The sequence below is a fragment of the Giraffa tippelskirchi genome, chromosome 10, assembly GCF_054371585.1.
Source record: "Giraffa tippelskirchi isolate mGirTip1 chromosome 10, T2T-mGirTip1v1.2.pri, whole genome shotgun sequence".
Taxonomy (NCBI): domain Eukaryota; kingdom Metazoa; phylum Chordata; class Mammalia; order Artiodactyla; family Giraffidae; genus Giraffa; species Giraffa tippelskirchi.
Genome location: NC_137284.1, coordinates 119,272,395 through 119,282,938, shown reverse-complemented (window position 1 = coordinate 119,282,938; position 10,544 = coordinate 119,272,395). Strand labels below are relative to the sequence as shown.

General features: G+C 40.1%; 1 long non-coding RNA gene across 2 annotated transcripts in view; it reads left to right on the top strand.

Annotated features, from left to right (window-relative positions):
* The window catches only part of LOC145523528 (uncharacterized), a 256,078-nt gene that overhangs the window by 41,558 nt on the left and 203,976 nt on the right, over positions 1 to 10,544 (top strand). The window lies entirely within an intron of this gene.

Here is a 10,544-nt window from a genome sequence, read left to right as displayed (position 1 = left end):
GAGCTAGCCTATGCTCCCGGGGCAGACCCCGCCTCCTTGTCAATTGCCCGTCCAGCGCCACCTGCCGGTGCCCGGCGTCGCCAGGCTCCTGCTTGACTGGACAGTCCTGGGAGGTCCCAGAGCCCAACTTAGGCTTTCCCCTACCGAGCCATCCGACCACTCCCGATTTTCTTTCAGAGAGCCCGGTCCTCTGCCTGAGGTCGGCTCCGCGCCCTCTCGATTCTCGATTTTCTTTTCTTTCCTTTTTTTTTACCTTCCTTCTCTCCGTCCCTCTCTCCCTTCCTTCTCCTCTCCTTTCTTTAATCTCCCAACTATTGAGCATTCATACAGTTCTTGAAAGCAGTGGTTCTCAAACTCTAACATGAATCCTCCAGCTGTATGCGCCCGCGCCCGCGCCCGCGTACAGGCTCAGTAGCTCAATCGTGTCCAACTCTTTGTGACCCCATGGACTGTAGTCTGCTAGGTTCCTCTATTAGTGGAATTTTCCAGGCAAGAACGCTGGAGTGGGTTGCCATTTCTTTCTCCAGGGATCTTCCCTACCCAGGGATCAAACCCACGTCTCTGGAATCTCCTGCATTAGCAGGCAGATTCTTTACCACTGAGCCGTCTGAGAAGCCATGTATCTCCTGTAGGGCTTATTAAAACACCGATTTGTCGTGTCCACGCCCACCCTTCCTCCTTCCTCCCCTCTGCTGTTTCTTTTTTTATTTAGTCGGTGTGGTATGGGGCATGAGATTCTCCAGTTTCCAGTAATGCTTAAGCACTCTCAGATCACATTGTGAGATGGACTGCTTTAGAGCTTAGCTAACTTATTTTAAACTTCACAGCAAATCTTTGAAGTGGTTGTAATATACAATTGACAAATCTGAATCCAAGTCTCTTTCGCCCTCTAAATTGTTGAAATCTTGTACCCTAAACCGCACAAACCCTGTCCCCTAGCTAAATAAACCTTTAAACCCTACATTTACTTCTTCCCTTCCCCACCTCAGATATTCAAGCCACCTTCCCTTACCTTGAACCAATCAAGCACTCCGAGCCTAATGCAGAGTCACTGTCACTGTTTAAAAGTTTAAGTTCAGTTCAGTTCAGTTCAGTCACTTAGTCGTGTTGGACTCTTTGTGACCCCATGAATCGCAGCACGTCAGGCCTCCCTGTCCATCACCAACTCCCGGAGTCCACCCAAACCCATGTCCATGGAGTCGGTGATGCCATCCAACCATCTCATCCTCTGTCGTCCCCTTCTTCTCCTGCCCTCAATCTTTCCCAGCAACAGGATCTTTCCCAATGAGCCAGCTCTTTGCATCAGGTGGCCAAAGTATTGGAGTTTCAGCTTCAATATCAGTCCTTCCAATGAATGCCCAGGACTGATCTCCTTTAGGATGGACTGGTTGGATCTCCTTGCAGTCCAAGGGACTCTCAAGAGTCTTCTCCAACACCACAGTTTAAAAGCATCAATCCTTTGGTGCTCAGCTTTCTTTATAGTCCAACTCTCACATCCATGCATGACTGCTGGAAAAACCATAGCCTTGACTAGATGGACCTTTGTTGGCAAAGTAATTGTCTCTGCTTTTTAATATGTTATCTAGGTTGGTCATAATTTTCCTTCCAAGGAGTAAGTGTCTTTTAATTTCATGGCTGCAATCACCATCTGCAGTGATTTTGCAGCCCAAAAAAATAAAGTCTGACACTGTTTCCACTGTTTCCCCATCTATTTGCCATGAAGTGATGGAACCAGATGCTGTGATCTTAGTTTTCTCAATGTTGAGCTTTAAGCCAACTTTTTCACTCTCCTCTTTCACCTTCATCAAGAGGCTCTTTAGTTCTTCTCCACTTTCTGCCATAAGGGTGGTGTCATCTGCATATCTGAGGTTATTGATATTTCTCCCGGCAATCTTGATTCCAGCTTGTGCTTCCTCCAGCCCAGCGTTTCTCATGATGTGCTCTGCATATAAGTTAAATAAGCAGGGTGACAATATACAGCCTTGACGTATCCTTTTCCTATTTGGAACCAGTCTGTTTTTCCATGTCGAGTTCTAACTGTTGCTTTCTGAACAGATTTCTCAAGAGACAGGTCAGATGGCCTGGTATTCCCATCTCTTTCAGAATTTTCCACTGTTGTGATCCACACAGTCAAAGGCTTTGGCATAGTCAATAAAGCAGAAATAGATATTTTTCTGGAACTCTCTTGCTTTTTTGATGATCCACTGGATGTTGGCAATTTGATCTCTGGTTCCTCTGCCTTTTCTAAAACCAGCTTGAACATCTGGAAGTTCACAGTTCACGTATTGCTGAAGCCTGGCTTGGAGAATTTTAAGCATTACTTTACTAGCCTGTGAGATGAGTGCAACTGTGCGATAGTTTGAGCACTCTTTGGCATTGCCTTTCTTTGGGATTGGAATGAAAAGTGACCTTTTCCAGTCCTGTGGCCACTGCTGAGTTTTCCAAATTTGCTGGCATATTGAGTGCAGCACTTTCAGAGCATAATCTTTGAGGATTTGAAAGAGCTCAACTGGAATGCCATCACCTCCACTAGAAAGCTGTAATTAAAATATGGCAGTATGGAGAAAGAGCAAATGTGAGCCCAGGATTTACTCCTCTTCCGGATAGAGTGTCTCAGACCTGAATTTCAACATTTGAGGATTTGGTGTACAACATCCCCAGAACTAATCTGATTAGTAAAAGTAAAGGAAAATAAACTCTCAATCACATTTTCCGTGATTGTCCTTTACTCGCACCTAGGGCGCCTAGCACTGTTCATATTTTACTATGTAATTTTCTGGAGTCATTAACTGTCCACAGGGTGGTGGTAAAACCCTTTGAAGATTACTGTTACATGGACTGACGCATTGTGGTAGAAATAGAATCTTACACTTTTTATTTGTAACGAAACTAGAAAATAATCGTTTTTAAAAGTTTTAGAAAAAACTATACATGTTTGTAGCACAGATTTCAAAAAATTAAGAAAAATTGCTTAATGCCTAAGCATTGTTGAATTTTCAAAACAATGATAGGTCTCAAACCATCAAACAAAGCAATATGCTTTTATTCTTTAAGATTTGATACAACAGAGGTCATTCACTTTTTCATAATTTATTTTGCATGTGATGAGGGCAAGGAAATTAATATATTAATATAAATTGGCTAACTATAGCAAGGTCCACTTAAAACTGCTTTTTCTTTTTAATTAAAACATTTGGGATCAAGCCCCAAATACTTTTGCTCTATAATTATACCAAAAATTTTATTTCCATACTTCTGAAAAATTATTTGTTCAGTTTTTAGATGTACTGAATAAATGTAGTATGTTTCAAAGTAAAATGATTGAAAATGTGAAGTTGTTTACTAATTGATTTGCATAGTTATAAAGGCAACACTATCCTGGATTAAAGAAACATGGTATTAAAGAACTTTGAGTTATTAGGAGTTAATATTACAGACAAAGTTTCTGCAATTTTTTTCAGACATATGTTCTGTGACTTGGGTATAAGATGAAGGAAAACATTTTTTTCTTTTTTGAGAAATACAAGGCCAAAGCATCTGAAGATGCTCTGAGTCAGCCTCTATAGCACATGCTTTTAAAAATCACTGTGACTTGTGGAAAGCAATGCTATGCTATACAGATGTTGAAAAGCAGATTGCTAGTTTTGGTATGACTTGTGAGAACTAGAGGATTTTAATATAGGAATTCAACTGTAAGTTACTAACCAATTTGGATCATTCAGAATATTTTGTAATAAGCTTAAACTCTAGCAAGAAAGGTGCTTAGGTGCTTAGTCACTCAGTCGTGTCTGACTCTTTGTGACCCCATGAACAGCAGCCCGCTGGGCTCCTCTGTCCATAGGATTCTCCAGGCAAGAATACTGGAGTGGTTTGCCATTTCCTTCTCCGAACTAGCAAGAAAGCATATTAACAAAACAGCTCTTCAATCGGGTATTCTCCAGGTAGGAATACTGGAGTGGGTTGCCATGCCATCCTCCAACGGATTGTCCCAACCCAGGGATCAAACTCAGTTCTCACTCATTGCAGGCAGATTCTTTACTGTCTGAGCCACCAGGGAAGCCCAAGAATACTGGAGTGAGTAGCCTATTCCTTCTGCAGGGGAACTTCCTGACCCAGGAATCCAGCTGGGGTCTCCTGCATTGCAGGTGGATTTTTTTTTACCAGCTGAGCTACCAGGGAAGCCCTCTTCAATTGTATATAGGGTCAAATATGAAATTAGTGATTTCACAGTAATGTGAGGGGGAAAATATAATAATTTAGAATCCAAAAGTACTTTTACTTTGGAACTGCCATTCAAGAAGTAAATGGAGTGCAGTGATGATAGATAAAATAAAATGATCATGCTGTTAAAGTTAATCACAATGATCAATAGGCATTAAACTGTAAGTAGATGATAAGAACTGTATTTAGTTTCTCTCCTTTGAAAATCAAACTAACTCCTAAGGGCACAATAATTCAAGTAATGATCAACAGTATTTCCAAGTCTATCTCTTACTTTGTAAGAATGGTCAGATTTGTTTTAAGGTAAAGCAAAAATTACCTATAGTTCATGGAGAACTATTGCGTCAAAATGATTGTTTTAGCACAGACATGGTAAAGCTCTACTGGCCTAATTTTCTGATTCTACTAGTCTCATATGATAAATTCTCTTTACAAGTTCAAAATCTATTGGTAGAATGTATGTGGTCAGTAGTCCCCAATGTTTGTATGTGAAAGTGGTTTGGGGCAGAAAGAATCCACCCCTGGGACTGGAGGTTTATAAAAAATTCTTCCATGTATTCCCCCCCCCAACTCAAGCCCTTTATTGCTTATTCACCAGCATGGTTAACAGTCAAACATCTGTTTGAGAGGGATTTTAAGAATAGGTGGTTTATTTCAAGGCTTACAGATCCATTTCTGTCCAAATACTGCTTGATGATGCTCACAATTTCATGACAAAAAAAAGTGTGTCGGGCGGGGGTGTTTCCCTGACAGTCTGGTGGTTAGGACTCCTTGCTCTCACTGCTGAGAGCTTGGGTTCAATCCCTGGTAGGGGAACTAGAATCCCACAAGATGTGTGGCCAAAAAACAAAACAAAGCAACCCACCAAAACATTATTGTCTTTATTTTTTTGTATCCTATTGTCTTTAAATATGTTGTGATCTGTGAAAAGGTACCTGCAAATGCCATCACATTAAGCCTCACCAATTATTTGTATCCTATTATCAATGAATATTTCTGTACCTTTTTTTTTTTGAAGATTTTTTTGGTGTGGATCATTTAAAAATTCTCCACTGAACTTGTTACAGTACTGCTTCTGCTCTATGCTTTCTTTGTGGCCAAGAGACATGTGGGACCCTAGCTCTGCAATCAGGGATCGGACCCCCTCCCCCCACTGGAAGGCAAAGTCTTACTTACTGGACCACCAGGGAAGTCCCTCAATACTCTTTTGAAAGTACGTTCAGGCATAGAGAGTGAAATATAAGAATACTGAAGTTGTGTACTGGAAGGCTGTGAAGGGGTTATACTTTAGGGATAAATAGAAGTGTTGGAGTCAAGAGGACAGAATTCACCACCTTCATTATATAACTTAAACTAGGCAATTTCTCCTTGCCCCACATCTCTGTATCACACGATATATATCAGTGAAAAAAATATCTTCTTTAAACCATTCTATCTTGGTCCCCTTTTTTATAGTAGCTTAGCTCTTACCTGAGCTTGTTGGATATTATATTACAGCATTTTTAAGAATTAGTCTTGTATTGGAGATTTTTATACGTGTTTCTGTTACCTTCATTAAATTGTGAGCTTTAAGAGAGCAGAAATCTTGCCATTTTTATCTTTGTATCTCTTGTAACTTGGAGATTGGTGGAACAGACTTGTAAATGTTTGTGGAATGAGATTGTACCCCAGAATAATATGATATATATACTAAATATGTATATAATATATATTATATATTATAATGTAATATATATAGTTTTATTACTATATAAACTTGTATATAAAATATATATAATTTTATATAAAATTATATATAGTAAAAAAATATAATATATAACCATATATAATATATAACATAATATCATATATAATATAATATGTATATAATATATATATTTATGTATATATCTCCTTTATCCATTCACCCACTGATTGACACTTAGGTTGGTTGTTTCCTTGTTTGGCTATTATGAATAATGATGCAGTGACCGTGGAAGTCCAGATATCTTTTTGGAATAGTGATTTCATTTATTTCAAGCATATACCCAGAAATGGAATTGCTGGATTATAAGGTAGTTCTATTATTGTTATTATTATTTACTGTTTTCCCGTAGTAGCTGTACCAATTTACATTCCCATCAATAGTGTTTAAGGATTCTCTCTTTTCCATATCCTTGCCAGCTGGCAATTTTTTTCTTACTCCAAATTTAATCTTTTGTCAGTTTGATTATGAAGTAATTTTGGGTAAACCATACAGAAGACTATTTGAAATGCAGATTTATATCCAGAAAGTAGTGAAAAGAGTGAAAGTGTTAGTCACTCAGTAGTGTCCAACTCTTTGTGACCCCATGGACTGTAGCCCACCAGGCTCCTCTGTGCATGGAATTCTCCAAGCAGGAATACTGGAGTGAGTAACAATTCGCTTCTCCAGGGATCTTCCTGACTCAGGGTTTGAATCTGTGCTTTCTGCATTGTGGGTGGATACTTAACCATCTGAGTCACCAGGGAAACTAATGGCAAATCTCACTTTATTATCTTGAGATATTAGCTGATGATACTATGTATATGTATAATATAATAGATTTAAGGGACTAGATCTGATAGACAGAGTGCCTGATGAACTATGGACGGAGGTTTGTGACATTGTACAGGAGACAGGGATCAAGACCATCCCCAAGAAAAAGAAATGCAAAAAAGCAAAATGACTGTCTGAGGAGGCCTTACAAATAGCTGTGAAAAGAAGAGAAGCGAAAAGCAAAGGAGAAAAGGAAGGATATACCCATATGAATGCAGAGTTCTAAAGAATAGCAAGGAAAGATAAGAAAGCCTTCCTCAGTGATTGGTGCAAAGACATAGAGGAAAACAATAGAATGGGAAAGACTAGAGATCTCTTCAAGAAAATTAGAGATACCAAGGGAACATTTCATGCAAAGATGGGCTCAATAAAGGACCGAAATGGTATGGACCTAACAGAAGCAGAAGATATTAAGAAGAGGTGGCAAGAATACACTGAAGAACTATACAAAAAAGATTTTCACGACCCAGATAATCACGATGGTGTGATCACTCACCTAGAGCCAGACATCCTGGAATGTGAAGTCAAGTGGGCCTTAGGAAGCATCACTACAAACAAAGCTAGTGGAGGTAATGGAATTCCAGTTGGGCTATTTCAAATCCTAAAAGATGATGCTATGACAGTGCTGCACTCAATATGCCAGCAAATTTGGAAGACTCAGCAGTGGCCACAGGACTGGAAAAGGTCAATTTTCATTCCAATCCCAAAGAAAGGCAATGCCAAAGAATGCTCAAACTAACCGCACAATTGAAATCATCTCACACGCTGTAGAGTAATGCTCAAAATTCTCCAAGCCAGGCTTCAACAATATGTGAACCATGAACTTCCAGATGTTCAAGCTGGATTTAGAAAAGGCAGAGGAACCAGTGATCAAATTACCAACATCCGTTGGATCATTGAAAAAGCAAAAGAGTTCCAGAAAAACATCTATTTCTGCTTTATTGACTATGCCAAAGCCTTTGACTGTATGGATCACAATAAACTGTGGAAAATTCTGAAAGAGATGGGAATACCAGACCACCTGACCTGCCTCTTGAGAAATCTGTATGCAGGTCAGGAAGCAACAGTTAGAACTCGACATGGAAAAACAGACTGGCTCCAAATAGGAAAAGGAGTATTTCAAGGCTGTATATTGTCACTCTGCTTATTCAACTCATATGCAGAGTACATCATGACAAATGCTGGGCTGGAGGAAGCACAAGCTGGAATCAAGATTGCCAGGAGAAATATCAATAACCTTAGATATGCAGATGACACCACCCTTATGGCAGAAAGTGGAGAAGAACTAAAGAGCCTCTTGATGAAAGTGAAAGAGGAGAGTGAAAAAGTTGGCTTAAAGCTCAGCATTCAGAAAACAAAGATCATGGCATCTAGTCCCATCACTTCATGGCAAATAGATGGGGAAACAGTGGAAACAGTGGCTGACTTTTTTTTTTCTGGGCTCCAAAATCACTGCAGATGGTAACTGCAGCCATGAAATTAAAAGACACTCCTTGGGAGAAAAGCTATGACCAACCTAGACAGCATATTAAAAAGCAGAGACATTACTTTGCCATCAAAGGTCCATCTTGTCAAGGCTATGGTTTTTCCAGTAGTCATGTATGGATGTGAGAGTTGGACTAGAAAGAAAGCTGAGCGTCAAAGAATTGATGCTTTTGAACTGTGGTGTTGGAGAAGACTCTTGAGAGTCCCTTGGACTGCAAGGAGATCCAACCAGTCTATCCTAAGGGAAATCAGTCATGATTATTCATTGAAGGACTGATGTTGAAGTTGAAATTCCAATAATTTGGCCACCTAATGTGAAGAACTGACTCATCTGAAAAGACCCTGATGCTGGGAAAGATTGAAGGCAGGAGGAGAAGGGGACGACAGAGGATGAGATGGTTGGATGGCATCACTGCCTCAGTGGATATGAGTTTGAGTAAACTCCAGGAGTTGGCGATGGACAGGGAGGCCTGACATGCCTCATTCCATGGGACTGCAAAGAGTCAGATACGACTGAGCGACTGAACTGAATTGAACCGATCTATATATGTGCTGTGTTGGGGATGTATACGTGAATAGCGTATGTGATCCATAGTTGCAGAGACCTTTGTTGTAGGTAAAGAAGAACATGGAAAAGTTCAGTAGGAGGACCAGGACACTCACCTACTTCTTCCCCTGAACTCTCCTTACAGTGTGTTCAGCTTTCCCTGCCAAACTGGAAACTGCTGAGGGCAGGGATCACTTCTTTTTATTTGACTCCTCAACTAAGTAAGAGCATAGTATATGGTGAAAAGCTGATAAACACTTACCGAATGAAGAGTGTCTGGGGGGAGTTTAAGGAGGGGCAAGTGGTCAACAGTGTCAAGTGTTATTAAAAAAAGTCAAATGAGATAGGAAATAAAAAAATCTGTTGAGCACGTGAGAAAATGCTCAACATCACTTATCATCAGGGAAATGAAAATCAAAAGCACAGTGAGATATCACCTCACACCTGTCAGAATGCCTATCGTCAAATGGACAACAAATAAATGTTGGCAGGGATGTATAGAAAAGGGAACCCTGGTACACTGTCGAAAAGTAAATTTGGTGCAGCCACTGTAGAAAACAGTATAGAGGTGCCTCAAAAAATTAAAACTACTGTATTATCCAGCAATCCCGCTTCTGTGTATATGACTGAAGAAAGCAAAAACGTTGATTTGAAAAGATATGCACCCTAATGTTTAATAGCCAAGAAGTGGAAGTAACCTAAGGATTTCTCACCAAAGAATGATGTTAGGTGCTGGAGAAAAGTGAAAGGAGATGAAAACCAGAACATGATGGAAAGATTCTCTGAGAAGAAGCAGGGCCACCTCTTTCTGAGGGCTTAGAAGGAAGATGGGGAAGAAGAGTTTCTGTGTACATAGCCTTGTGGGCAGAGGCGAAGGATGATAAGTGACCTTATGCCTGATGGGGGTTGAGACCAGCTGAAGCGATGGAGGCAGGGACTTTGAAACTGCAGAAACTGAGGATCTGTTTCATACCTTCAAAGAGTACAGTATTTTTTTAGGAAAAATTGGGACAAGATATATGAATGATTTAGTTCACTGGAGAAAAAAATGCAGAGTCACTCAGAACCAAATCCTGAGTAATAAAATTAGGACTGGGGTGCCTAAAATTCATAGAAAGAGTGGGCCAGTGATTTGGGATTCAGTTGGTGAGAGGAGATATAATGGAAGAAGGAATGTTCTGAACTTGGCCTCAGAAGAGGGAACAATTTTTCTCTGGGGAAAACAAAGGGAAAGATTTTGTTTTCTTTCCAAAAGAAGAAGTAGCATATATGGATTAAACTTTGCTTTGGTCTAGCAACATGTTGATGTCCTGGAATTAGCTTTATAAATCTAGTAGTTTTCCTCCCCTCGACTTACTGCTTGTTTGTGTTAAACAGAGAATTACTAACAAGGTGTATTGAGTGTGATTCCTTAGTACTCCCTCAAGATATCTCCTCGGTGAGCTTCTGAAGGTGGTAGCCGTCTTCAGATCTCTAGCCCTTAGAAGAGAACCTGACCCAGAGGAGCTGGAGCTGAAAGAAAATGTGTTGAATTGAATTTTCCCACCCAACTCTTAGTGTAGCCTGCCCTTAGTCTTGCTTTTGCATTCGGGTTAGGTTCCCTCCAAAACATTCATTTCTGTCTACACACCTCCATCCAGCTCTTTTCTGATCCTGTTTTAGTCAGCTGTGTATCATGCCTCGCTCTCAATTGATTGACAGGTGCAGAATTCTTAAGGGCATAACTTGAGCTGC